At 44.4% G+C, this 6,923-nt stretch overlaps 1 protein-coding gene across 1 annotated transcript in view; it reads left to right on the top strand.

Moving 5' to 3' along the window:
• The first annotated feature begins 532 nt into the window (after nucleotides 1–532).
• The window catches only part of SLC45A4 (solute carrier family 45 member 4), a 145,425-nt gene continuing 139,034 nt past the window's right edge, over nucleotides 533–6,923 (top strand). Inside the window, exon 1 of the mRNA XM_075581640.1 lies at nucleotides 533–990. The gene's annotated coding sequence lies outside the window, so the exon portion shown is untranslated. The remainder of the gene's footprint in view (nucleotides 991–6,923) is intronic.

The following is a 6,923-nucleotide window of genomic DNA, read 5'->3' as shown; positions in this document are numbered from 1 at the left end:
AGGTTCCCAGCAGTGGAGGCTCAGGTTTCCTGTGAGCCACAGGTATCACACCGCACCACACACACCGTAGCCACACACCTCTCAGGGAGTGGGGGAAAGTGCGCTACACACACATATCTGGAATGTCAGGTTTAATACTTCATGTATAGAATACATAATGTTCCTGATACAGCAGTTTGTCATGAGCAGATCCACACATTACAATGTGTTTGTGTACACTCACACAATGAATAGGAGTCTCGTACACTGTAGTATATGTGCTCTCGCTTGACACTGGTTATTACGAGGTGATGTGCAGCAGTAGACCCGCACTGACAGGTAATGACCGTTTGCCTTGAGATTCAAACACAGTGGTCAAGAGAACAAGGTTCTGAAACCGTTCGCTGCTGCGTCATCGCCAGCTTCCCCCCCCATCAACATTCAGCAATGCACCGGCCGCAACCACGCCCACCAAAAACACCGGGCGACCTATCAACGCCCACCTTGCCCCCCTCTCCCACAAACCCCGCCCTCCGGACCCGCCCATTGGCTGCTGCATATTCATGAACTGCGTCAACGGAAACGTTTGAAGGAGCAGCCTCGTCATTCGGTGTGAGGGAACCGATCCGTTCGCTCCTCCTCCTGCGCTCTCGCCGCTGAACAGGAGGGCACTTGTCATCATTCGCATAGGGGGAAGAGGGGTGGGCCACCGGAGACTGCAACAACACACCGAGACACCCTTTCCTATCCTCTATCTCTATATATATAAAGAGAGGCTCGGGGCTGGCAGAGAAGTGTCACCCAGGAGGGGAGACACTGGGAGGTGCTGGTATACTGGGCGGGGGTGGGGGGTGGATGCTGCTGCTGGGTGCACATTAATGATCATGCTATTATTTGTATGTTAGTGATTCCTCAGTCTGTCCCCCCTTTTTCATCTCCTTCCTTCCCCCCTCATCCAAGGCTGGGAGGACGCCTTTTGACCCAACCATTTCCTTGAAGGAGAGACCACAGGTAAGAGGAGGATTTTATTTTTGGGGTTGGGGTGATGGAGATTGTTGTATTTTTTGTTGTTGTTGCTGTTTAATGTTCTTCTTCTTTGCAGGTGTCAGTTTTTCCTCTTGATTTGACATCCTCGCCGCCGTGTCATTTTTTTATGAGATGCTGATCCAGTTCTCCTAATTTGCAGTCAGGTGCATCCATCTCTATATGCAGCGACATTTAATAATGGAAAAATGTAAATATATTTTGCTGGCAGTGTATGCAGCGCTGTACATACAGGGGTGACGACTGCTTAAAAGAGCTTGCAATCTACTTTTTTTCCCTAAGGCAATGAGAGGGGTATCCGCCCCCCTCAAGGTTACAAGGGCACCTGATCTGGGGGCGTGCAGGTTGTTGGGGGTGCAATTACCCCTCCAAGTTATGAAAACGACACCTAATCGGTTTGTCTCCCATAAATAAAGTGTTGCTGAGACGTTGCGCATGCAGTCCCCCACAACATCATCGGTCTTATTTTGCAGCCCACTGCAGTTACTGCGCAATGATCTGAAGGCGTTATGGGAAGATCCTAATAAAAACCGCATAATGTTGGGACTTGGCAATTTGCAGGTGTCGTTTTTTAAAATGCAGCCACCATATTAGCACGCCGCTTTGCAATGTGTTGCAGCCGCCCTTCTGGACACACAAAGATTAAGGGTGCACTAGTTTGCTTTTACTGCCTCCCACGGGGCAGTGCCATTATCTAGTAGTGTGTAGGATGTGGCAGAGGAAGGCAGTAACTTGCCCAAGGTCACACAGATGCAGGATTATGAGCCCTGTGTGTTTAACACAGCTGCTGTACAGGTGGATTTCACCAATAACATGCAAATACAGTCTCTGTATCCCTCTGCCCAATAATAATACAAATGCATGTAACACACCGCCTAAAAATACCCGAGGCTGTGTATAAAGATAAGAGTGGGACTGATACGGGGAAGAAAATATGCATCATATGAATAAAATAAATTCTGTTTAAATCACACTAGGTGGTTTTTTTTTTTGCCTTACCATTGCATCACTTTTGCCTTTATGTACAGTATGCCCCACTATAATTAAAGCCGAATCAATTAGATTGTGAAATCTTCATGGCATATAGGTTACCTTCTAGTAACTGCACCTTTTTTATTCCTGTCGAACATTATATGCTGATTAAATCTGGTAATAAACTGTTAAGAGTTGCAGAACTGGATCTGAGTCTCATTATGACATGGAGAGCGGCTGGCAATCCTGATTTGTGTGTGTGTATATATATAATTTTTTTTTTTAATGTTTTGTGATCATGAATGATAAGCCTAGTGGTCATTCACTAAAAAGGTTGAGTGGTTGGAGAACCCCCATCTCCCCCCCCCCCCCTCCACAGTTGGATTGGTAAATGGTTTGGAGTTTCTATTTGTTTGAAACATTTATTCTCCACAACATTTACCTGTCTCCGAGTCTTTACTTGGAAGATTTTTAGTTGAGCTTCAGTAATTACACAGCATGGTTTATTTTGGGGTTCGATCTGTTATTTAAACAACCTGGCTAAACATGTTTTTTACAATAATACTGTATAAGATTAACATATATATATATTTATATATTTATATATATATTTATATATATTGCCCTCTTGTTACACGTGACAAAATAGACTAGCATGGCCCTGAATCTTGCCGTTTTCCCACACGGAGTTAGACCAGGGGTGGCGAACTACAGTCCTCAAGGGCTACCAACAGGTCAGGTTTTCAGGATATCCCTGCTTCAGCACAGGTGGCTCAATCTGAGCCACTGATTGAGCCACCTGTGCTGAAGCAGGGATATCCTGAAAACCTGACCTGTTGGCGGCCATTTAGGAATGGAATTGGCCATCCCTGAGTTTGACATTCAAAGTTACCCAGCCTTATTTTTTTGCTATGACAAATATATATAAAAATAATAATTATAATAAGGGCTAATGCCAATACCATCGAGATTTGCGGGTTGTGCGACTGTGCCCATTATGAAAATCGATCTCTTGAATACTGCATTGCTTATTTTGTGGTAAGGTGTGGAATTTTACCTCTCTCCCATAATAGGGATTGCGTTCTAATGAGCTTAGTCTGGGCATTAGTGGCGTTGGGGTCTGCAGTTGTAATATTTGAAGAAGCCCACTAAAAGATTTGCTGTGTAGATGTGTGAAGCAATGTTGTCTGCTTCTTGGGCTGCGTCCAGGGTGCCTTCTTGCTGGCTGAGGGAAAGCGGGTGCTTTCCCTGGCCTTGGTCCGGGGGGGCATGTCGGGGGCCGGGCCAGTGACGTCACGGAGCTGGTTCGCCCTCATTGGGCGAACCGCTCACGTGACCGGCCCTGCGCTCCGGCAAGCGGGAAAATGTAAAATTTCCCTAAGACCTGCGCTTCCGCAAGCGCGCGTAGGCGAGCCCCTACTAAAGCCGCTCTCATTGCGGCTGTAGGGGCTCAGTGCCGAGCGGAAGCGCGCCTCCGCCCGCAAGCACTAAACATGGACGCGGCCTAAATAACATGTATGTTTTATGGGTTGGATTAAAGGAAGGTTAAAATATTTGTTTGGTGCACCTTTTGACACAATGTTAAAAATACATATTTACATTTTACAGTTCTGTATAATATTTGGTTTAAATATGGAATCTGGGTTGTATCATTATGTATATGTTTTCAGAAGTACACAATGACCTTGGGTAACCTCAGAACTGAAAATAGTTTATAAAATGCCCAGCATGTATTCAATATATGCAATCCTGCTTTTCTTAGGTTTGTTATACTTCCTGTTTTTTTAATCAGCTGGCTAATAGAGTAACATCTTCTACACAGATTCTTATCTGCTTTAAGCTTCTGGGGATTGAAATCCTGGCTTTTCAGCCAATCACAGCAGCATATTGGATGGGTAGATGAGAAGCCTGAATGTCTTGCATACTATATGTATACATTTCAGTGACCTACTTGCACGTATAAATCACATGCATACACTGTAAAACAGATAATTGTTTATTTAAACGAATTTACCACTACGTGTGTGTATATGTATATTGGCAATTATTTCCCCTGTTTAAATGAAGTCATGCGTTATCTCCATAACAATTGTTTTCCATAACACCGGTGTTAACGCATCGCATCATGTTAAAGGCAGTGCTAACTTCTGGTATTTATGCATCAGCACTGCCCAATTTAAATATTTATTGAACATGATCTGCGTTTTGGTCCTCATCGAGACTTTTGCCTTGATATTTTCCATCACATTAACATTACAATCCACCCAGTTCCCCAAGTTAACTGTTGAGATGTCCTATTTGGCTGTTTTCGTTATCCTTTCACCTTAATGCTATCGCTAAAGGTTGCTGCTTTCTCTGTAACAATGGTAAAATACAACCGTTTCTCTACTACTAAATACGCATTCCCTCATTCTGTTGTCTGCACTACTGCAACCATCGCCTTGCAGCTTCTACCCTTCAATCTGTTGAAAATCCTGCTGCAATGATAACCTCCCTCTCCTCTCGGTCAGTCTCTGCTGCTTTCCTTCCTCGGCTCTTCATTTACCGTAACATTCATCTCTTTCAAGGATTGCAACTACAACCCTTCTAACATGCAGCACCCTATATCTGCGACTCCCTTCCTCTAAATGTCAGCCCAACATCTTTCTAACATCAAAATCCATCGCCCCTCTGCCCCCCATCTCAAATTATTTGCGGGCGAGGATTCAAAATGACAGTATGCAAACACACTCTAACCCAGGGGTGACCAACTCCAGTACTCAAAGGCCACCAACAGTTCAGGTTATCCCTGCTTCAGAACAGGTGGCTTAGTCACCTACATCTTAGTCATTTATGCCTGAGCCACTGATTGAGCAACTTGTGCTGAAGCAGGGATATCCTGTACCTGACATGTTGGTGGCCCTTGAGGACGAGAGTTGGCGACACCCTGCTTTAACCTAAGGATGGAAAAAGCCTGAACGCCTGGCATCCCAGGTGGCCTAAAATGTAACCGTTGGCGCCTGTGCTGCAGCGCTGACTAAAATGTCAGTCACGGCCGTGAACAGCAACACCGCTCCCGAACCTGCTTTACCAGCAGGACATCAAAGCCGCATTGGGCAAGCTTTAAACAGCCGTGGCAGTGACTGGTATGTCAGTCACCACCGTGCCACTTATGGTAGCGTGTGGGGCAGAAGGAGAGCGTGTGGCAGAAACACGAGGGGTGAGGAGGAAGGGAACAAGGATAGCTCCAGCACTCTGCCTGCCCCTGCTATCAATGATGATGGTGGTGGGGAGAATGGTGTCATTGGGCTGTGTATCCGTGACGCGTGTACCCCTGCTCTATCCAATTCTCACTGCTATTTTTTAAGTTGGGCTTTCCACATGCCGATTTTAGATTGTACGCCCTTTTTGGGCAAGGACTCCTTCCTCCCAATGTTCTCTTGATGCACTTCTCACATCTGTTCTTATATTGCCTGTATTGTAATGTATGTGAAAATTGTAAAGTGCCATGTTCCTGGTTAGTGCTATAAAAAATAAATATACAGTATACTGCTTGTCTAGTAACTGCACCACTTCCCAGAATCCCATTCTGTATTGTATATAATGAACTTAAGAAGCAGGGAGGAAAGCTTTTTGTTAACATTGCAACATCTCTGCTTCCTGCTGGCTGGCGAGAAGCACCTGCTCTTTGTGCCAAAGGGAACAAGAAATGAAGTGCTTCGAGCAGCAAATTGCAGTATTTGACGCATAAAAACAGCAGACCTTGGCTTTTCTCCTCCCCCTTGACTTCTAGTAATCCTTTGTGAGAAATATTCCATTTACAAAACGTTTGACATGTAAACTTTTGTGCCGCAATAAAAAAACCTATATTAAAGCGGCAGTGTGTATATTTATTTAATAAGGCACTCCTTGTAGCTCAAAGCCAGGTGTCGCCGACAGGTAATCCCGTATATATTGCAAAGGGGGTTTTATTAAGTAATTGGCGTTTTGGTCCCGGCTTGGACCTCTCTCAGGATAATGCCCTTTGAGAAATTTTCCGAGTGTGCTTGACCGCTTTGCCATATGTACTGGATTACCTGTCTGACACCTTGGCTTTGAGCTACTAGGAGTCCCTCATCAATGGATATATTGTATCTATCCAGCCCTTACCTATCCACTGCTGGATGAAGGCCACCCCAATGATCTTTCAGGTATTGCGGTTGCAGCTTCTCCTCCTTTTGTTGCTCCAACAAATTTTCTGATTTCATCCTTCCATCTTCCTTTTGGTCGTATTTTAATTTCACTTGGAATCCAGTTAAGTGCCATCTTTGTCCAACAGTGGTAATTTCTTCTTGCAGTCTGTCTGGCTCACTGCCATTTTAATTTCTTCACCCTTGTAATGATGTCAAAGACTTCTTTTGGTTTCGAACCCATTTATTATTATTTCTGTTTGCTTTTTACCGGCTGCAGGCTATATTCAATTTTCCCCTCTCCAGTGAATACATGTATGTGCTTGTCGTCTCGAAATGTACTTGTACCACGCCCTATAATGAGACAATTAATAAATGATTAGATCTTTTAACATTTTGTTTTTAAAGTGTTTTGGTTGGCATAACGTTTATCATGGGCGACTCATTCACTGTTGATTTTTGGTTCCTTTTTCTTCCCAATCTAATGTCTAGTGACACGGTGTCTCCATGTCACACTCTCGCTGATCCTTTCTTGCTTGTATCATCATGTAATCTAATGGTTGATGTGGCGTTAATGTTATTTATTGTGTGTGTGTGTGTGTGTGTGTGTATATATCTCCTGAACCAGGGAGTCCCTTGGAGTCTATTTTGTGGTACTCAGATCTTCAGGGATTTTCATGTTACCTGGGCAAGTAAATTTGCCCACCAGACACAAAATGGCCACGGGATTTGGACTGCCACTCGAAAGTTGTAATGTGTGGGATTGCTGCTTGATGTGTG

Source organism: Ascaphus truei, chromosome 2 (assembly GCF_040206685.1).
Source record: "Ascaphus truei isolate aAscTru1 chromosome 2, aAscTru1.hap1, whole genome shotgun sequence".
NCBI lineage: Eukaryota > Metazoa > Chordata > Amphibia > Anura > Ascaphidae > Ascaphus > Ascaphus truei.
Note: the sequence above shows the minus strand (reverse complement) of the source record. Positions and strands in the feature narration are given on the sequence as shown.